This window comes from Panthera pardus, unplaced genomic scaffold, assembly GCF_024362965.1.
Source record: "Panthera pardus isolate Hobbes unplaced genomic scaffold, ASM2436296v1 HiC_scaffold_1, whole genome shotgun sequence".
Taxonomy (NCBI): Eukaryota; Metazoa; Chordata; class Mammalia; order Carnivora; family Felidae; genus Panthera; species Panthera pardus.
The window spans coordinates 24,646,980-24,669,879 of record NW_026526654.1 but is presented as its reverse complement, the minus strand read 5'-3'; the positions used below and the strand labels follow the sequence as shown (position 1 = coordinate 24,669,879).

General features: G+C 41.9%; 1 long non-coding RNA gene across 2 annotated transcripts in view; it reads right to left on the bottom strand.

Annotated features, from left to right (window-relative positions):
- Window positions 1–6,678: 6,678 nt before the first annotated feature.
- The window catches only part of LOC109264161 (uncharacterized), a 30,129-nt gene continuing 13,907 nt past the window's right edge, over window positions 6,679–22,900 (bottom strand). For both annotated transcript variants that reach the window (XR_002078616.2, XR_008419405.1), the window contains exons 3-6: window positions 21,223–21,331; window positions 12,742–12,800; window positions 11,616–11,704; window positions 6,679–8,162 (exon numbers count right to left, since the gene is read on the bottom strand). This is a non-coding gene — a long non-coding RNA (uncharacterized LOC109264161). The remainder of the gene's footprint in view (window positions 8,163–11,615; window positions 11,705–12,741; window positions 12,801–21,222; window positions 21,332–22,900) is intronic.

The following is a 22,900-nucleotide window of genomic DNA, read 5'->3' as shown; positions in this document are numbered from 1 at the left end:
TTCTTTCTTTCTTTCGCTTTTCTTTTCTTTTCTTTTTTAAAATCAAGATTAGCAAAGACTTATTTCATTCATTAGCTATTTACTGAGCATCAGACACCATGCTAGGCAGAACCCCAGGCATGGTTCAGGCAGTTTCTGAAAGCATTTTATTTCGTTGAAATATGCAGTGACCGGCTGCATAACAATACTTAATGTGTTTTAAATACATGCATTTCTTCTCCAACTGGCTAGAATAACTTCCTTAGGGCTCATCTGAACTATACTGGCAAGGATGGTTTAAAGACAGTGAATTCTGCAACTTCTCAATTACCAGGTACTGGCCTTAAGATGAGCTATGACCTTTCAAATATATTTAAAATTATTATCCTTAACTGATCACGATGCTGAGACTTCTGGCGGGGTTTTATGCAGAGCATCTTTTGACTACACATTGATTCCTCTTTTGCAAGCCTACATTTTAGGGAAAAGTTTCCTTCTATTTGCTTTTTTCCAAAACCCCAAAGGCCGTGGTATCATTGGGTCTATGAGGCAGCACCTTTGTCAATTTTAAATTATTGAATCCTATGCAAACCTCAAAGGGAAAAGAAAAGAAAAAGCGACACTTGTTCTGATCTTTGCTCTAAAAATGCCTGGGCCAATTGGTTTTTTCAGGTGTTGATTTTTCAAGGAACCCTTTCACGCACAGCCAGGAAGGTAGAATGTCAAGAGGCTGTCGCTTTGCATTTTCTCAATCTGAAAATGTGTGCAAAGCAGCGACACCTGTAAACTCAGACCTATGACAAAACATGTAAATGAAATGATAAATACAAAACCCCTTTAAAATACTAACGGCCTGACCTGTGTCCTATGACGTGGCAAAAACCCAGGTTTACGTTCCTCCATCTTTCTGACGTCTAGTGAATTGTACTGAAATCTTCTCATACTGAAGACAGGCTATTAGCACTGAAAAACTGAAGATTTCCTATTATCACTCTACAGTTCTTGATTTTTTTGAAATTATGTTCTATTGTTTAAATGGTCATTTCTTGGGGCGCCTGGGTGGCTTGGTCGGTTAAGCAGTCAACTTCGGCTCAGGTCACAATCTCACGGTCCGCGAGTTCGAGCCCCGCGTCGGGCTCTGTGCTGACAGCTCAGAGCCTGGAGCTTGTTTCAGATTCTGTGTCTCCCTCTCTCTCTGTCCCTCCCCTGTTCATGCTCTGTCTCTCTCTGTCTCAAAAATAAATAAACATTAAAAAAATTAAACAAAAAATAAATGGTCATTTCTTCTGGTTTGATACTGGGTGGCAATCAGTGAAAGAGGTTGCTATAAGACTTAATTCCTTTACTAGTGTCCTATCCTCCCCTCCCCCAACTCCATCCCTGAAGTACATGTCAAAAACAACCAGGGACATGAGTACGTTTGACATACAAATATCACTTTCCCTTGATTTTTAAAATTGAACTGTGGGAAATAAGAAGTGGCATTAAAGGAGCTGTCACTCCCCGTGTAACTGTTACAGTTAACTGAGAAAACAAGCCCAAATGATTCTCCTGGTGAAACAGTGCTGAATCAAAAGTTGGTCTGACCAGCAACCACCTGGGCCAGGTCTCCACCAAGGAAGGACTGTGTCTGTGGCATGAACCAGAGGAAGGAGAGAGTCCATCTGATCATGCCAGAAACTCTACAGCCCTCTGTAGAGCTTCAATCCCATCCCTTGAAGCTCCCAAGGGCAGGGGACCAAGCGGAATGCTCATCTGTAGAGAACAGTTGTTCTGGACTGAGAACAGCTACAAAAAATTAAGTAACCAACCAGTTCATGGTGGGTCTAGATGAGGGAGATCTCTCGACTTCTTGCAAGGAAGTGAAAAAAAAACCCATGGGAAAAAAATATTTTAAAGCTATGGGTGTAAATTATAGGAATGTCCAAAACTGGCCAAAAAGAGTAGGGAGGAGAAAAGACATCAGGATTTGGGAGGCATTTATTCATTCATGTGTTCAACAACGTTTATTGGGCACTGACTGGCTCCAGCCACTGATCGAGCTTTGGGTTACAGACCCTTCCCAAATGAGCTTGCACTGCATTCATTAAAATTAATGTCTGCCATTAGTGCATTGCTCGAAGAGAGAAAAAGCCATTCATAATTTGTCCGGGGTGCTAACTCTATGCTTTGCTTTAGGACTGTACTGTCTGTTTGGTCAATGAAACCACCAAAACTCCCAGTAGAGTTTTGCCCATTGATTCATTCAAGTTCAGTTCCAAAAGGCTGTCTAAATGCATCAACTTTCATATACGGAGAGGAAAATTAACACCTACACCTGTTCTGGGGGGTATTAGAAACATTAGCCCACAAAATGGCATCCAAGGCTAATAGTATCACCTTCTCACAGATGAGGAAACTGAAGCTCAGAGATGTTAAATGTCTTGCTCATGCCATGCAGCTATTTAGTAGGAGAGGATTTTGAATCTATGTCAGTCCTCCCAGGCCTGTCTTCCTCCACATGAGAATCCACTGAGCTATGTGAAATCACTTTATAAACTGCAAGGTGTTACATAAATGTAGGTACGTCTATTAACTATTAACTCTTAGTTTATGTTTAAATATCAATTCTTACAGTTGATGAAGTCCCAGTATGATGATTGTCCTTTCATTATTGTTAGTGAACTGATTCCCAAGCACCTTCCTCTCATGTGATTTTTTTCACTTGAATTAATGGTATAGAAACAGGGCCAAAATGTATCCTTTTCTCCATAGATACCTATCACAGAGGTCCTTGTCCAGAAGTGGTCTGTTCTGAAGAATTTGTGTCCTCAAGCTAGACCCAGGCTCTCTGTGTATTATTCTCCTATGTTAAAGATTGGGTTTTTTCTAATTAAGCCACTCCAGCAACAGGAACTCAGTGAGAATGAAAACAGCAGAATCTATACAGTTTCTAACCAATTGCACCTTTGATACAACCCCACAGCTACTAACCAAATTTTCTTTATAATCACTTTCTGAATGTCAAGAAGCATCCTTGGGACAGAAGGGATCTTTGCAGTTTAATTACCAGACTCTAGAAACATACAAATGAATCTTTGGAACCTGAGCAACCACTGCTTTGGGAAATTTCTCTACTGCACATTGATTGGTGGAGCAGTGAGTGATGTCAGGGCCCTGAGTGAATAAATACTGAGCTTCTTAAAACTTCATTGTTTCCCTTTCTGGGGAAGCTGGAATCAACTCAACTGAAAGAATCAACTGTGATGACTTTCCGACCTTCTGTTGTGCAGAATGAACGAACAGTCTGTTAAGGAGAGTCAAATATCTCATAGACAGTGTGAAAGGAAGGCAGACTATTAATGATTCACATTAAGTTTGTAAGGCGTTAAAGACATAAAAATGTTTTAAAATGTTTTAAGTAATAAATGTAATTTATTTATTTAATTTATTTAAATGTAATAAAAGTTTTAAAATGTTTATTCTCTTCTCTAAAGTTTTCTTGCCAGTTACATTTCCCTCCTGTGAGCCTTCTGCATGAAGTTGCCTGCACCGTGAAGGTTACTTTGTAGGTTGGTTCTTAATCACTGTTGTGCAGCTTCACGCTGTAGAGGCTTCCAAAACCACTGTAGTCTTTTTTCAACGTCCATCCGAAGCTACGTGTTTTCTTTCAACCTAAGGGTGTTTTCATGGAAGCTCTTCATTTGTACGGTGTTTTGCAATTTACCAAGTGCTTCTTCTACAGATGTTCTTGCACTTTGGCTTTCACACCATTAGGAGGTGGGACGGTCCACTGGCGTTTTCTTCAATTTGCAGATGGAGACAAGGCACCTGAGATGCAGAGAAATGCCCCAAATACTCCACAGCCAGATAGCTAGGGAGTGCTGGAGCCCAATGCCGGCAGCAGTGTTCCCGATAACCTCCCTACCTCTGCAAGGAAACCAGTCTGGGTTCCACGTTGAGCTGTCAGATTTTCCACTTAAAAGTTCCGAGATCTGCTCCGACAGACAAATGATAGCATTATCAAGCTTTATTAACAGAAAGAAAAAGTTCAACTCTCCATTTCCCGTGAGACCTTTTAGAGCGACCTTTAATTCTTCAAGTAATTTTTTTATTTCGGGCCAGATGGCATAATATACAATCTGTGCCCCCAATGGAACCATGTTTATTTTCAGTCAGCTTAAACTCCTGTGTCCACTCTATTTAGGATATTTCAGATCCATGTTCAAAAGCTGCTTGGCTGTCCAGCTATTTGTCGATTGGTCGGTGGGGGTGAGTGAATTATGCTAAAATAGTGCCAGCTTAGCTGAATTTTAAGGAGTTATTCACGGGAACAAAATGTTTGGAGCCAGCATTCTACTGGGCGTATGTATCTGATGCTAGATCCTGATGTTTTTTTACAGTTACTTAAGGAGATTCTCTTTTTTTTTTCTTTTCTTAAATATGCATCCTTAGCTGGTCTGTCTCCATCAATTTAACACGTCTGAGGGATATTCCACATTCCTGCCATATGATGAGGGATACTGCTGATCCTGTATCCAGCCGCATCTGTAGCACCTCGGCCTCCACCCGGGGTGTTAAACAGATTATTTTTCTATCACTCTTGCCCATACTGAATATGCTGAATGTCGTCCATCTAAACTAGCTAGCCCACTCTCACAGCCTGAGTCTCTATTATCGGCAGCCACAGCATGCATATTTCTATTTAGTTTCCAGTCCTTAGGGAGTCCTCTCTCTGTGCCCTTCCTGAGTCACCAAATCTTTGGATTTTCCCTTTTCTGTTACATCTCCTGAAATGCTCATCTTTGAATGTGTATTCAGAATGGTAACAGATAGCTTTCCCACCGCAGTAACCTGCCCCTGCCTGCTTTGAATTCTGGCACACGACAACAATGCGATCATCGTATGCATGCTTGCCTGTGTCTTCTGGCTTGTTTTAGTCTCCGTGCAGGTCTTGCTGCAGCTGCCATAAGCACAGTAGTTGACAAGCTGTTCGAAAATGTGTACCCTTCTTCATTCCAAACCCTCGCCTGTTTGCTTAGGATGTGCGATTCCATACCAATCTCGGTTAAGGCACTAGTTAACTATTCCTAAGCTGTCAATACCGGGACCCTTCTATAAAACATCCCATATGAAGTAGCAGATTTGTATTTGCACACTGAGCCCTCTAGTATAGACAATAACAGAGGCACTAAAATGCCATTGAGAATTATGGCTTGAGGGGTGCAGGTGTGCAATAAACAGACTGGCTTTCCTACAAACAGCGGACTTCATCGCAAGGGCAGATTCAGCATTAGGAAAGAAAGGCGGGAGGGGGTACTGGTCTCTTCGCCCCAAATGCCCTTAGAATGGCACATCTTTTCTTTGCAATTGAATCTGGAAGATGACAAATGTATTCCTGTATTGTTCAAAAATAGCTGATCTTTATTCCTATTTATGTTTTCCAGACTACCATAAAATTGCTAGAGGCATAGGTATAATATACTCGATGTATCCTGAGGATTTTGATCCTTTGAAAGAGAGCAGTTGCCAAGGTGGGGTTCTGGGATATGATTTTGTTTCCTTTCCGGATACATTTTCTTAGGAACAAACAAGCCTTTTGCCAGCTATGATTTACCCAGGAGAAAGCGTGACTAAAAGCATCTCAAGCACAAGAAGCTTTCTCTGACTGAACAGTCAAAACAGGCCTGCCTTTCCCCAGGAGCAGACTCACTCAAGTAGCTCTTAATTAGCGATAATTTGCACTTCGACTTGGGAAAGAAGGATGTCACAGCCCTTGACAAATCTTTATCAGGATTCCCATTTTAGAGGACGAGCAAAGGAGGCACAAGGTCAAGCGATTTGCCAACGGTTGCGGCAAATCTTTTCGTCGGTGTTTCCACAGCCCCTGGTATCACAGGGACAAAGACGTGCTCCCACGGAGCTATCAGCAGAAAGAGCAAAAAGAAGACATTGGTGGAAACACGGCTAAAACCTGAGGCTTACGGTACAGAGAAACAGCCAGGACAGCTTGATACAGGGAGACGGCCGGGTAGAACCTGCCTTTAAGTGGGCAATGAGATCGGTTGGTAACCAACCCTCCATGTTTACAGGCAGAAAGGAGTAACAGAAATAGCCATCCAGTTATTGAAGATGTTTTTACCAAAGGGCTCCTATGTAAATGGCACTGTTCCAGGCATCTTGTGGAAACGTACAAAGAAATACTAATTTAATCTTTTAGGAGTTTTCCGTATAAGCATCGAAACAGGGCATATAAGCATAACTGAATGCACTCAACCATGAAGTCCCAGTACCTAATGTAAGTACTGGGGCATAGTAGGTGCTCAATAAATGTTTGTCGAACTGATAGCTCTTCACTCACTAGCAAGCCTGAATGTACAATCTGCCACAGTGGTTGTGCATGTGATCTGACTGCCTAAAGTTTACATAGCAGGTTTTAGGGAAATCACACTTAAATTGGTTGTTAGAGAAAGTTTAAAAACATGTTTAACCTTTAATCGTCAATAATTTCTGACTTCCAAAAAAAGTTGCAAATACAGCAAAACAATTCCTATGTCTTTCACTAAATCTTTCTTCATTAAAAAATTGTTTTGTTCCTGTTTCAGGTTTTTACTTAAATTCTAGTTCGTTAACATATAGTGTAATGTTGGTTTGAGGAGTAGGATTTAGTGATTCCTCAGTTACATAGAACACCCAGTGCTCATTACAACAAGTGGCCCCCTTCATACCCATCACCCATTTAGACCATCCTCCCACCTACCTTCTTCCATTGACCCTTGGTTTTTTCTCTATAGTTGAGTCTTTCTTATGGCTTGCCTCCCTCTTTTTTTCTTTCTCCTATGTTCATCTGTTTTGTTTCTTAAATTCCAAGTGAGTGAAATCATATAGTATTTGTCTTTCTCTGACTGAGTTGTTTTGCTTGGCATAATACATTCTAGCTCCATCCATGTCATTGCAAGTGGCAAGATTTCATAATTTTGATGGTTGAGTAATATTCCATTGTATATATTCACTCATCTTCATAGGTTAACATCCTACATAACCACAGAACAATGATCAAAACCAGAAAGTTAACATGGTTACCATACTATTAACTGGTCTACAGACATTCAGATTTCACCAACTGTTCCATTAACAGCCATTGTCTGATCTAGGATACAATACAGGACCACACATGTATTTAGTTGTCATGTTTCTTTACTTGTAATCTGAATCTGTTCATCAGTCTTTCTTTGCCTTTCATGACCTTGGCACTTCTGAAGAGCACTGCCCCATTATTTTCTAGAATATTCCTCAGTTGGAATCTTTCTGATGTATCCTCTTGATTAGATTTGCATTGTGTCCTCTTTTGGCAAGAATTCCACTGAAGCGTGTTGTGCCCCTATCAAGCACATAATGTCAGCGTGTCTCATTCTGGGTGGCGTTCATTTTCATCATTTGGTTCTGGTGGCACCTGAGTTTCTCCACAGAAAGGCTACCATTTTCCCTTTGTAATGAATGAGCTTCTTATGGGAAAACACTGAGATTGTGCAAATATTCTGTTTCTCATTATACTTATGCCCATTAATTTTATTATCCACCCTTGATTCTTGCCTACAATAGTTATTACTGTGGTGTTTGCCAAGTGGTAATTTTCTACTTCAAGCATTCCTCCCTCGTTTATTAATCAGCATTCTGCTATAGAGAAGAGCTATTTCTTACCCTATTTATTGATTTAACTGTTTTTAAAATAAAGAATAGGATTTCATGAAGGCAGGGTGTTTGGTACTAACAGATGGGAGAAAAAAGCAAGCAATGGATGCATAATGATAACCAGCTTGAGTGAAGGGCCTGTGATCCTAAGTGTCATTTGCTGAGAGTAGAAAATAAAAGTCTTCTGACAGGTTCTGAGGAGGCAGGAGCACAATCAAAGGGCTAGTCAAAGAGGGACATCTTTGGTACAATTGATGGTGGAAGTCTGGCAATGAGTTATAAGGCATCTAAGGACGTCTAAGGTAGGACAGGAGGAGGATGAGTTCATTCATAAAAGGCAAAAAAGGTGCTTCTGTCAACCTTGATGACGAATCAGTGCAAAAAGAATGGTAAGCACTTCCGATGGTGACTGGAGAGGTAATAAGTGCTGGGGATTTTGTAGGAAAATACAAGGGGCATTCCTTCAGTTAGCATTAGCTTCACCGTAAAGCATCCATAAGACGTCCTGGAGTCTGAGAAATGAAGGAGTGTAAGCAGCCAGTGTTGGAGGGCAGGGCATTCCCGAAAGTGGGAGTCTGGGGGGGCCACTGACCCTTTACACCTGATGCTACCTCAGCCAGGGTGAATCATGCTATCTTGGCCAGGTAACGTTGGGCAGGGCCAGAGTGCTCCTGAGAGTATTTAGCTATTACATAGCTTTCTGCATTATTGCAAAAGAAGAAAGGAAGCATCCAGGGTCTACTGCAACCCCCCGCCCCCACCCCATGGGCCTAGCATGCGGAAATCTGCTCCATGTTTGCAGTTCTCCTCGGCAGTGAGCAGGAGACGTGTGGAGTTGGAGGGAGCACCTGAGGTTAGCCTTATTCCATATTCTCTGCCAGCCTCTCCCCAAAGAAGTCTGGTTTGAGCATCACCTCAGGGCTTGAGTAACCCTCCAAGTATCTTGACAAGGCCGGTCCTAGCCCTCCATGTAAATATGCTTGAGATACAGCTTTGGGGACAGCAGGAATTTGAACAAACTAGAACTCCTTTCTGTTCTTTCTTTGGTTGATGAGAACAAAGATCACTTCTGTGAACCCCGTCCCGAGCCTTGTAACGCCATCAGAGCATTAGCGCGTTCTCACCACCAGCCTTTATAGGGTGACTAAGCCTGTCTGACAGGCAGCGGTGGCCGAGACTGGCATGTCTCTCTTTTCTCTAACCCTTAATTGAGGGCTAGCCCTAGCGAGTGGAGATCCCATCTTTCAAATTGGTAGGGCAGCGGTAAGGAGATACTCCGAGAAAAACTGTGGAAAACCTCTCAAATTCCTTTGCTGAGACACAGAGCATTGAGTCCCTGGTTGGGCTTTTGTGTGGCCAGGAGGGTCGGGACATTGGCCTGAAACCTGTAGCAGAAGAGAGGGGCAGCCCAGTCACCATTGCACCAACCCCCTGGCTTCCAGAGACTGGATTTTCATTTTTCTACGGAGAGAGAGCACAGTGCTGTGGATTAACAGCAAAGCTTCAGATTCAGACCTGTGCTCACACCTCGGCTCCACCAATGACTATGTGACCTCAGACAAGCCATCTATTCTATACCTCTGTTTCCTCAACCACAAAATGGTCCTTGGGTAGCACTCCGTGAGTGGCGGCCATGATTAATATTATTGGTGAAACTTGTCCCGTGGCTGTATTCTGATGCTTCTCATCTTGTAGTTCAGAAATCTGGGGTTTTTTCCTCATGACTACTCAGATTGCCTTTTTGCACCCCTGCCATCCACTATTCTCTTATTCTCGGGAAATTGGATAATGTCGACTAGCCAGAGTGTTATGCATATGGGTGCAGTTTATTAAGATATCATCTATTTAAAATGTCATAATATAATATTTAAGTATCAGTGGGTAAAAACCAAAGCAAAGTTCAACAAACCCAAACTACTGCTTGCAACACACAAGTGAAACTTGACTATAGGTTTTTCATTACACTCATTTCACCCTTAACTAATTCACCCCTGTGCCTGGGAGAATCATTCTGGACGGCCACACCACAGCGTGTACTTTGTTTCTTTATTTTTACAAGTGCAGTTTAGTTTCCATTATTTGTGATAATTCTTAATAGCATATATTATACAAATAATGATGACCTAGTATTATGAGACCTTCCTGAAGATCACTGTTATTAAGTCTTGCTGAGAAGTGGGGCATGACTGCCAAACTTTTTATAGGAATTGCAGGGTTACTGGGCTTAAAGCAAGGTATGGCGGGACCCAGCAGTTCAAGACAAATACGCAAGACTGGTAAAGTCAGGTCTAGAGGCGGGTGTGAAGAAGGAAATTAGTGGACAGGAAGTATTGTTCAAGGGCCAGGTGCCAAGAACTTCATAGAATTTCTGTGAAAGAATCACTTGCATTAATTATGGACTGTGATTCCCTTAAAGTAAGGGTAAGAAGTCTTTGCCCAATCCAGATATATGCCTATACTGAAGAATGAAGGAGTGTGTGTGTGTGTGTGTGTGTGTGTGTGTGTCCTCTAATTCCCTGGAAGATCAGAACAAAGATGGAAAGTCAGAGGCACTGTGCTTAAGAATCATCACCAATAAGCAGTGTTTCTAAAAGCCCAACCATGCGTGGAGTTTGGAATCTTGCCCTGAATATTTCTCAGGATTCTATTGAAATATCCTCTTTGCCAGTAAGTTTCTTGTACAGCCTAGAGAAGGAAGTTATAGGCACGGTGTTAGACCAGTTAATATCCACAATAGCTCCGGCGGGAGGGGGGTGGGGGAGAGACATGGGCTCAACCTTTACTTTCTCCCTAAGAAACTAATCTGTGGCAATGCGCTCTTGCCTAGCTTCTGAACATGTGCCCACTAAACCCTTAGAGAGTAGCAACTTGTGCCAGGCAGGTAAAAAATGCTACAGTTTTTATTATTTTATTCCATGTGAAACTCCTAGTGTGTGGAAAGGTGATTAAAACTTTGTACGGCCTGATTTATTTTCATGCCAATTTGCAAGGCTGCCTTAGCATTTCTACATTCCTTATAATTTGAGCATTTATTACCTACTTTACAAGGCACTTGTGTAATATGATATCAGACTTGAAAGTAGTATTGTATGTACAGAAACTCTATTAATAAAAATTACTAAGTAGTTGCTATTTGTTTATAGTAAAAGGAGACTCACTTATACACAAGACGAAAGATTCCTCTGTGCACAGTGACTGAATTAGCAATTTGGAGATTCTTTTTTCTGGTTTAGCTATCTGAGAGACTGACTTCGACAAGCTCCCTTGGACAAACTTATCTCAGCTACTAACTTGTCCCTTCCGATCCAGGTATTTTTGATTTGGACACATGAAAGAGTCTCTATATGAGTTTTACAAAACTTACATCAAGCTATGTTTTAAATCACTGCCCTACAGGGGCGCCTGGGTGGCTCAGTCGTTTCAGTGTCTGACTCTTGGTTTCGGCTCAGGTCGTGATCTCCCTGTTCATGAGTTCAAGCCCCACATCAGGCTCTGCGCTGACAATGTGGACCCTGCTTGGGGTTTTCTCTCTCCCTCTCTCTCTCTGCCCCTACCCCGCTTGCTCTCTCTGTCTCTCTCAAAATAAATAAATAAATAAGCTTTAAAAAATTTAAAAAAAAAAAATCACTGTCCTACAGAATGTTGACCTGGTCAATGCAAGTGCTGTGTTGACCATGAGACCCGTATGTAGCTATAATATCCCTCACTCCACTGACAAACCAAATGGAATAAACTGAGTTTAGGTTGCCTCTCTCACAATGTATTTCCTCTCAAAGCATTTGTAACCTCCCTCTCAGACCTCAAATTCTGTGAAAGAACTGGAACCTAAAATGATCGCCTCAATTGACTCTGTCTGCAAGCGATGCAAATATCCGTCCTCCCCCTGATCCCATTTCCATTCCAGAAATTAAATTAGCAAGATGTGCTGAGTGGATGCTACCCCAGCCCGTGGAGTGTGATCTTACCCAGCCAAGTAGGGTGTGATGCCCAGAGACATTGATGGGCTGTGGCTTCTCCTCCTCTCCCTCCTTGAGTCATCTTCACAAAGAAGGAGCTAAAACAGTGGTTCGCAAAGTTTAGCCCTCAGGCCAGCAGCATCAATAGCATATGTTATAAATGCAGATTCTCAGGTCCCACCCCAGACCTACAGAATCAGAATCCCTGGGGTTGGGAGCCCACTGTATCTTCGCCCTGAGGGTGGAGAAAGACTGATGGAGAGAAATAGTCCCATGCCTGACGGCCAGAGGGTATCTGCCACCAAGATTTCTTCTTAACTACAAATTTGCCCTGAGTCCAAGACCCTAGCATTTTCAAAGAATTCACACAAGGTTTTGTTTATTTGTACACATTTTTTCTGATGCTCGGCTAAATTATGCCTAATTCAAATCCAGAATGAATTCAGCTTGACCTATTCCCATTTTTTTTTAGTTTAAAATTCATCGCAATCTTTACCCAACTCCCCCCTGTTTTATTTCCTTCTCAATCAAACATTCACCCACTACTCTTCTGACTAATCCCAACTCCTTTTCCATTCTCACAGGAAACAAAAAAACAAAATTAAAGAAATAAATGTTAGGAACACATCAAAGACCACATACAAGGTGCCCATTACACCTTCCTGCTGTAAAGCCTTCCTGGACACACCCCCTCTGAATTTTAATTCTCAAAAATAATTCTAGCAATTGCTTTCACACATGTAACATACATGTGTAATTATGTGTAATGTATGAAAGTCAAGTATTTAATCCTTATGTGGTTCATCCTTGATCAGAGCATTAGGGTTATTGGAGGAAACAAAGAATCTTATCAATGAGTCTCATAATCCCATTTCTCAGATGAGGAAACTGAGGCACAGAAAGCTTGAATAGATAGAAACATTAGGCAGAAGTCTCCTTTTTGGTTAGCTCAAAATGAAAACCTCTTAACCTCAAATTTCCAATTCAAATACATTATACTCAAATAAATGATTACACTCCATCTCTTGTATTTATGAATAAAATTCGGATTATTCATGTGCACAGTGTGAGACTTGAATGTAATCATTACTATCAGCAGCATTTATTAAGCAGCTAGATAGGATACAGCACTTACCTTTAGTCTATGGGAGTGACAAAGGAAGTAAGAGGTTTTCATCTGTGATCTGGAAAAGCCTAGAGGAAATGGGGGCAAATGAAAATTATACAAATGAAAACACACACAGGTGATATACAAATAAACATAGACTTAAGTGGCAGAGAGATAGTGCTCGCCAAATATTCTCTTTCTTGCCCCACATTCCCAGCCTCCCTTGCAGTTAGATTGGCCACAGGATTAGTTCTAATTGACCGTGAGCAAAGGCCAAGGCACCTGCTCGAGGCACCTGCACGTCCCCTCCATCCCTTTGTTTCCCCTCTATGGCAACCTTGGAGGCCATGTATTCCACATGGTGGAGCTGCAAAATAAGGAGGGAGGGCTGCCCAACCCGCGTTAAGTGCTGACCTGAGAGAGAAATAAAACATTATTGTATTAAGCCTTTGAGAATTGGGATTTTTCTACTGCAGCACCTCATGTTAATTACCCTGACTAATTCAACCTGGAAATGTAAAGCTGTGCTATGCACCTGCACTTCCCCTCCAATTCACACTGCCCTCATCAGGAATGCCCCCTACCACCTCCTTTGTCCATGTAACCGAATCCTAATCTTTTACAACCTAAGTCAAATGCCAAGTCATTTCATTCATTAGACAAATATTTTTGCACACCTAGTATGTATCAGGTATGCATTCCTTCTTGAGGATTCAACTAAGACAGGCACACCCATGCCCTGATTTCACAGAGCTTAGACTACATCAGGGAAGAAAGAAAATCTAACAAGTAATTATACCCCATTCCCCGAACAGAAGTAATTTCTTCCTCCTCTGAGCTTCGGCAGATCCTCATACACACTTAGCCCTTTCTACCCTCCAGGACTGTTGTTATTGGTAACGTCGTCTCCCTTGCCTGCCAGGTGGTAAGCACTTGGATGGTAGGGGATTGATTTTATTTATGTGTGAGTCTGCCACAGCCTTTTGCACATGGGAGACTCTCTGTGAACAATGACTGAGGACATAGATGGAGGGATATGTTAGGTGTGTGCAAGCAATTGCTAGAATTATTTTTGAGAATTAAAATTCGGAGGGGGTGTGTCCATGAAGACTTTACGGTGACTCTTCAGGAGCATCTGATTGTGATCTAAGAATTGATAATTAGTATTTTCCTCCAATGTATGGGCACGTAGGAAACACTTCATACATATATTAAATGAATGAACTGAATGAATGGGTTATCCACTTCCGTATTGATCAATGGCTCTCCTGATTGAATGAATTCCTACCCTAAGGTATCTTCAGTAAATGAAGGAGACATACCATGCATTTTTATGGTAAATGAAGACATTTCCAAGCCCACAGAGCAGCTGGAACATTTTTTTATCTTGAAAAATCAATAGACTTTCACTGTTTCTGGTCATTTAAACCAACTCAAATGTAATTTTCTTTATAAAGTAAAACTCAGTTGGCAAAGTTAAGAAGGCTCTTGTTTAAAGTGTGGTGAACTTCTATAAGATATGAACTGGTGATCTTCTTAAGATTCTGCTAATCTAAAATAATTTGCAGGATTGAGAGAAAGTACACCGACTTTCATAGTAATCTAATGAGCTCAATTTTCCAAAGCTTCTACCTTTCATAAAAAAACAAAATGGGGTGCCTGGATGGTTCAATCAGGTAAGCGTCCGACTCTTGATTTCGGCTCAGGTCATGATCTCATGTTTCATGAGACTGAGCCCCGCATGGGGCTCTGCACTGACAGGGCGGAGCCTGCTGGGGATCCTCTCTCTCTCTCTCTCTCTCTCTCTCTGCCTCTCCCTGATCATGCATTCTCTCTTTCTCAAAATAATAAATAAATAAACAATTAAAAAAGAAAACAAAGGAAAAAACACCAAAATGAGGACTGAAAGAAGGTATTTTTATACTAAAATTTAGTTCCATTTTAGGAAAACAGTTGGCTAAAATATTTTATTAAAATTTGTAAGACAGTTGGGGAAATTATATTTTTACTTTGTTTCCCACCATCCTTCACTGTTTTCTGTGGAGGACCACCAAGGATGTGCCATCATTTTGTATCTGTTATATTTTCCTGTATGCTTTTCTGTTGTTAATGCGCTAACCACTATGTGATATTCTAGGTGAAGTTGTTAACCAGCATATAACAATATCACTTGGGAATATTGGTTAAATAGTCATTTGTATACACTGATTTCATATTTCTAAGCACTAATGTTTTTGCTTTTGAAACGTGACTCTGCATCTTAAATTTCTACAAGTGGTGATTAAATTATTAAGGCTGGATTCGTCCTCCAATAGACATAAAGAGATTACCTTACTCTATAATAATGCTATTCAGTAAATACAAAATAGAAACTGCTGGGGTTTGTTTTAAGGGTCAAAAGAAGCACAAATGTAAGTTACATTAGAGAGAAGTACATAGTAACAGTAGTAACATATGCTAATGACTTGCACCTTTTAATTAATGGAGTTGTTTACCGGGCTCCAGCCAGCCAGGCAGGAGTCTCTCCTATTATTTTTGGAGGCGTACAATCTTGCAAATTTAAAGTTGTTAGTTGTTACGTATGGGACAAATCCAGTGAGCTCCGTGTAATTCAGAGGAGCCTTTCCAAGCCTGAAGATTCATTTCAATTGTAGATATTAGTAAGATGTGTATTTTTACCATGTCCTTGCCCACCTGGTCTTGTGTGTTTCCTGATTTCTAGACCACTGTTGACATTGAAACTCATGTTAATTTTGGGCATTCTCAATGATGTGACATGAAATAAATTAGAACTATCCTGAGTGAATGTGTAGAAAACAGGTCGGCTCTTTCAAAATACTTATTTCTATAAATGAAGGAATTAAATCGGTTTTCCTCCCACTGAGGTCTGTCAAAATGAAGGTTTCTTGAGGGCCTATTGCACTCAAATGACTTCAGTTCAAATCCATAGAAAATATGAAGAATGAACAGATGGGTAAGAAACCTGGGTGGTCAAATCAGGCATTTTAGTGGAGTAGATCACAGAGTCCCAGAATATTTTTTTTTCAAGGTTTTAAGTAATCTCTATACCCAACATGGGACTTGAACTCACAATCCTGAGAATAAGAGTCTCATGTTCCAGTGACTGAGCCAGACAGGTGCCCCACAGAATCCCAGAGTCGTAAAGCTAGAAGGAACCATAAACAGCTACATGGATGTAGGACTTATGGCTGAGCAAGCAAGAGGCTGTGGTGAAGTAATGACATAAGCTAAGGTTACCGGCTAAGAAGTCAGCTTGAAGCAAAGTCTGAGACCTACTTCGGGTCAAGGGATCTTTCACCCATCAGGCCTCCTCCTTTAATATCTTGAGTGAAATCTGTCTGTGTGAAATCCCCATCTAATTGTTTTCCAAACTCTCTGCTAATAGGGCCATGGTTAACAATGGCACAGCCACTCAATGAAATATTACGCAGCCATTAAAGATAATATTTACGAAGGCCAAGTAATAACACAGAAAAGTGGCCAAAAGGTAATGATTTTTAAAGAAAAAAAGGAGCAGGAAATAAAGCTGTGTATGTAATATAATGACAATTTTCTTAAGTTTATTTATTTATTTTGAGAGAGATGGAGAGGGAGAGGGCGCTCGTGAAAACGGGCTGGAAGGGCAGAGAGCGAGGGGGAGAGAGAGAGAATCCCAAGCAGGCTCCTCACTGTCACTGCAGAGCCTGACACAGGGCTCGAACCCACCAACCGTGAGATCATGACCTGAGCCACAGTCGGATGCCTAACCGACTGAGCCACCCAGGGGCCCCACATATCCTGGTTTAAAGTGGAAAAGTAAAAACTGTTCTGCTTTGTTCAAAGACGACTAAGGCAAAGTCCTTTTACCGTGGGTCTAAAGATGTTTTCTGGAGCAGAATAAACACTCAAGCAGAGAGTACAAGCCATCTACTCGGGAAATTGAAATGAGGGCGCTAGTGGGCTTTTTTCAGGGAGCGGGGGCTGGCCCAGGAGTCTAGAGAATGACCCGGGACCCCACACTCAGCGTGTGCCCTGGAAGACAGGCGTATTGAACAGGAGCCGGAGAGGGCATTTCTCCCAGAGAAGACAAACCCATAACTAGAATTCTGCCCAAGCACCAGGGAGCAGACTTGAGCGTTGTGCAGACAGGCTCCGGATCCTGAGAAATGAGGGCCTGACTGAAAGGGGAACTCCTGTGCTCCTCACATCGCTTGGTTACTCATTTAAATAGTTACCATGAAACCTTCTGAAGCAGTCCGCTTTCCCTACCCCTCTGCTGATACTGGATCCAGAACACCGTCTCTTCCGTCATGCCGTTCAGCCCTTCCACGTTCTCTCCAGTGTTGGATTCCCAATGGCCTTTCACTTGGCCCCCTTGCTCTCCCCGAGGTGGATGCTAACATTTCTTTTCTAACAACATTATTGAGGCATAGTTCACCGGAAATGAACTGCACATTCTTAAAATCTGCACTTTGAAGAGTTTTCAGAAACTTATAGACCCATGAAATCACAACTGCTAACAAGACCCTAACTTTCCATCACTACAAAAGATCCTTCGTGTTTCTTTGCTTTCCATCCCTTCTGGCCTCCCCCCTCCCCCAACACCTCTCCGCACTTCACTGGTCGCCCAGTGTTCATCTGCTTTCTGTTATTATAGATTACCTTTCATTTTCCAAACATTTGTTATCAGCGGAATAATACAGTATATACTCTTTCGTATCTGTTTTATTTAACTCCCAATAATGGTTTTGATATTCATTCAAGTTGTTAAAGGCATCAGTAGATGGTTCCTTTTTATTGGTAATTAGTATTTCATTGTTTATCTGTTCACCAGTTGATGGACATTGGGGTTGTTTCCATTTGGGGGGTATTCCAGTAAAGCTGCTATGAAAACTCAGTACGAACGAGTCTTTGTGTGGACATATGTTTCCATTTCTCTTGGGTAAATGCCTCAGGGCGAGGTGGCGAGGTTACATGTTAGGCATAGGTTTATACCTTTTGAAGAAAACACCATTTTCCCTTTTAGGTACCCAGAGCAGTGTACGAGAGCTCCAGTGGGTCCACATCCTTGCCATCACTTGGTATAGTCTTCAGCCACGCTGGCGGGGACATACGGGCATTTCGTGGTGGGTCATGCGTCCCATCCTGGGCTCCCTGTGAAAGAAAGCCCAGAGGAAGACTGCTAGCACCCCTACTACTCCAGCTTTTCGAGTGTATGGTTTGTTCTTCGTATTTCAGTGTTTGTTCTGCTCTAGAAACATCTTTAGACTCTCCATAGAAGGGCTTGGCTTCTGCCTGAAAATGATGCCAAATGCTTCTTTTCTAGAGCTTCCTCTTCTGTCCTAATCATGAAGCAAGTCAGCACTCATTGACTTTTTTTTTTTAATTTTTTTTAACGTTTATTTATTTTTGAGACAGAGAGAGCCAAAGCATGAACGGGGGAGGGTCAGAGAGAGAGGGAGACACAGAATCCGAAACAGGCTCCAGGCTCTGAGCGGTCAGGCGCAGAGCCTGACACGGGGCTCAAACTCACAGATCGTGAGATCATGACCTGAGCCGAAGTCGGACGCTCAACCAACTGAGCCACCCAGGCGCCCCAGCACTCATTGACTTTTTACTCTATTCATTTGTTAGGGCTGCCGGAGAAAAACAGCACAAATGTGGTGGCTTCAAATGATGGAAATTCATTCTCTGACAGTTCTGGAGGCCAGACATCCAAAACCAAGGCGTGGGCAGGGCTGATTCCTTCTGGGGACTGTGAGGGAGAATCCCGTCCACGCCTTCCCTCTCTCTTTTCTGGTGGCTTCCACAGTCCTTGGTGCTCCTTGGCTTGTGACCACATTACTCCAATCCTGCCTCTGTCTTCATGTGACCCTTCTCCTCTTGGGTGTCTCCTCCGTGTGTCTGTCTCAAACCTCCCTCTGCCTCTCTCATGAGGACACTTGGCATAGGATTTAGGGCCTACCTGGAAAACCCACGATGATCTCATCTCAAGATCCCGAATCACATCAGAAAAGACCCTGTTTTCAGAAAAGGTAAGATCTGCCAGTTCTAGGAATTTGACATGGATATCTTTTGGGGGATCATTTTTCAACCTCCCACACTTGCTAAGAACTAGGTACCATGCTAGACATTATGATGACAATTTGATTTCCTCAAAAAAAAAAAAAAAAAAACCTCATGAAGTATTACTCCTATTTTTCAGGCAATACAGTCTTAAAGAAGTATCTTGTTCAAGCACAGTGCCAATTAGAGGTAGAACCAGTCATCAAACCCAGTTTTTCCTGCTTCCTATATTGTTCTTTGCCTCTCTACCACAGAGATTTTAAAACCTCCAGAATCCTGAAAGTCCCATCTAAAATGTATTTAATTGGGGCGCCTGGGTGGCTCAATCGATTAAGCGACCAACTTCGGCTCAGGTCATGATCTCACAGTTCGTGAGCTTGAGCCCCGTGTCGAGCTCTGTGCTGACAGCTCAGAGCCTGGAGCCTGCTTCCGATTCTGTTGTCTCCCTCTCTCTGCACCTCCCCTGCTCTTGCTCTGTCTCTGTCTCCCAAAAAATATATAAATGTTAAATAAAAATAAAATGTATTTAATTAAGTGGATTCTTGGAGTTAGACCTACCAATTTTGCTCCCTTATTGAATGTTCTAAATGGTCTTTGGCTCAGTGGTTCTTAATCCTGGCTACACAGCAGATTCACTCGGAGAGCTTTTTAGAAGCAATTGATGCCCAGTTGACCCCTGAACCACTAAGCCAGATTCTTTGGGGGGTGGGGAATTGTCTAGTTTCTTGGAAGCCCCTCAGGTAATCCTTTTGTATAGCTGGGATTGAGGAACCCTGGGATGCTTTACCAAACCTGTGGCTTCCACGCTGTATACTGTTTTCTTTGGAAGTCCTCCGAGATAGGCTAATTCTATTTAATGATCAGAAATGACCCTCTGTCTCAAAGCCCAATTCCTGTTTTATACTTACCCACCAAGTCCCTGGAAACTGAAAGATGAGTGACTTAGATTATTAGCTCATTGGCTTATCAGTTTAAGTCCTCTATATAGGAATGAATGAATAACGAATGAATGAGCTTACTCCATAGATCTGCCCACTTTCTCTGGCTCTTTTGGTCAATCGTCACCAAAGTGCTTCCTGAAGAGAGAGATCTTATAGACCTTTATCTGTAGGAAGTTACGTGTCAAAATTGCATCACCAAAAACTTCACACAGAAAGACCCATCAAAGTAACATGGAGTCCACTGTAATGTTTCTTCTTTATATTAAGAAAGGCATCTCGTTTTCTTCTTTTGCATAATTAGAAGTGGCTGGGAATTTCATCTGATATTTTTTTCTCAAAAAAAAAAAAAAAAACTGCCTAAGGATTAAAAGCAAGCATGGAAAAATTTATCTCCAAAGTAAATACTTGGTAGATAGCTGTGGTACCTTAATATTTGCTCCTTTGAACACAGTAATTAGGGAATTTAGATACCTATGTTGATATACTTCAAATGTTCATGTGGAATATCTTATTATGTGTTCTGTATTTGTCAGTGCAGTTCCCATGTGGTTTTGAACATGACTCTGTTGGCCTTTCTTGTACTCGGTATTTTATTCCAATTTCCCTCCCCTGATGCACTTCAGCCGAGAAGTCCCCGGTTTTCAGGTTAGTCTGTGAAAAACTTACTATGTGTAATCTTTTTGGGTTCACTCCCTTGTATTATAAAAGAGCCTCTTTGCATATTTTCCATAGAGAACGAAGGGCCACTCAGGGCTGCTCATCAGATTCACTTTTGTCTGTGTAATCTACCCACTTTGGGAAGACCTAGGAGGAGAAGTTTGGTGTGGTCACCAAGTAATCTCTGAGTTCTTTCCAAACCGAAGTCTCTTTCGCAGAATACTCGACTGATAGTAGTAAGTTGTAATCAAATCAAATCAAATCAAATCAAATGCCTGAAGTTGGGTCCTGCTGAATGAAAGCGTTCCTGGCAGGGCCCTTCTGTGGAATAAGAAAAGTTTCTGCATGAAGAATGTGTCACGGGGGTGCCTGGGCGGCTCAGTCAGTTAAGTGTCAGACTTCAGCTCAGGTCATGATCTCGTGGCTTGTGGGTTCGAGCTCCACATGGGGCTCTGTGCTGACAATGTGGAGCCTGCTTGAGATTCTCTCTCTTTCCCTCTCTCTCTGCCCCTCCCTCCCTCACGCTTTCTCTCTCTCTCAAAAATAAATAAATAAACTTAAACACTTGTCTTCTAAAAAAAAAAAAGAAAGAAAGAAAAGAATGTGTCATAGATCTGTTCTCTGCCTAGATGCACAGAAAAATGGACCAAGGGTCCTGCACGGTAATCATACAAACTTATTCCCTAGTGCAACTCCAGGGAATCTGAGTAGGCTCTGGAAAACAATAGCTCCCCAGGGAACTACTTTCTGAAAGAATTGTGCAACTTCATTTTTTCCAGAAAGGATTCAGCAGGGACATTTCTTAAAATTTCCCCTCTGGATGTGCCGAGAGGGCAGGCCTCACCTGTATGAATGGTTGGAAAGAGAAGTTCCAGAAAGCTCAATTGGAGGCTTGCCAAGAGAATCTGCATTGTAACTCTGTGCTCAAATGCCCAATGGGTAGAGGGTGTGACCTGAAAAAAAAGTGAGCACATAATAATTTTCCATTTAGTCACATAATAAGTACAGTTCCCACAGTCAGTTGGTTTGGGTTGTTCGGGCCATGGCAGAACTGATTGGAAAGCCACAAACTTGACCTGATTTAGTTACTAACAAGGCCAAAAGCAAGGGAAAGAGACATTTCAGAGACCAGTGAGTTTGGCCAGATCTATTACTGAATCAGAGGTCGATACAAGGGTTCCAATGACTCTTAGGGCATCAGACTTTAAGTGCCCAGAAGTCACTAGTCAACTGGGCAAATCAGTGTAGTGACAGTCTTACTTGATCACAAACAATGGATATTTCTCCATTTTATTTGACTTTAAAGAGGGTTGGCCAGCATCTATCACTCACTCGCGTTGGGGAAACACATTGCTTACAGGGAGCAATAAATATTTATAAAACGTGGCCTTTGCTTTAGGAGATTTCACAGCCTCAATGAAGAGCACATCATTAGTTCATTGATAGAGCTTGGATAAGTAACAAAATGTAGGGCAGAAAGATCTTTCTTTGGGAGTCTTAAAAGGAAGCAAAGTGTCAGTGGCAAACAGGCACCGATGTCTTCATCCTCCAGGAGGCCAGATGCTAGATGTGATGGGTGGCTGAAGGGAACCGAGTCTCACAGAGGATGAAAACAGAAGCCAGAATAATGGCACAGGGCAGGTACTTACTATATGTTTGCCAAACAATCATAGTATTAAGCCACTGCTATAGGACTCTTTCAGTGAGCATCAAAATACCCACTTAAATTTATTTAAACAAAAAAGGGGGGATAGGAAATTTATTAATCTTCCTGAAAAACTCAGAATTGCACACAGGCATTGCTGGATGCAGGTACTCATAATACTCAGATTGCAGTCTTTCACTTCTTAATGTCGACTATGACTCTTATCAGCATCAACTGGGTGTTTTATAACATAAATTCTTAGAGTTGGAAGGGGCTTTAGGGGATACTTGGCAACCACTCCAAATTCTTCCTCGTGTGTTGCTCTAAGCTAAGCATGGCTCATTGAATCCACTTTGGGTCATGTCCCCATTCTTATACCAACCATCGTGGGTAGGAGAGATGAAATGTTTTGATTGGCCAGGCATGTTCGTATGCTACTGCCATCCCACAATCCAGGGGGGTTATGCATGGAAAACATGAAAATACGGTCTGTGTCCAGAGAAGAGGTAATAGATGTGAGGCCAGAAGAGAAAATAAATCTTCACTATAAATATCATACGCTGTGTATTTACTAAGTGTTAAGAACTGTGCAAAGAGCTTTATAAATGATACATTTTATCTACTCAACAATCCCTTCTAGGTAGGATGATAGTCAAAATATTTACACAGTCACCTGTGAATCAGAACAAATGTGGGAAGGCCCCTACACACCTGGAACAGGATCTGGAAGCCCATACTGCACTGGGCATTAACCCCTTATTTACTGGATCATGAGGACATCTGAAGAAGGGAGGTCTTATGGGAGAAACCAAGACAGCTGGGTGACGGGAAAGCACAGAGGGCTTGAGGCAGGCAGGAGAGCCCTAGTAAATGTTCC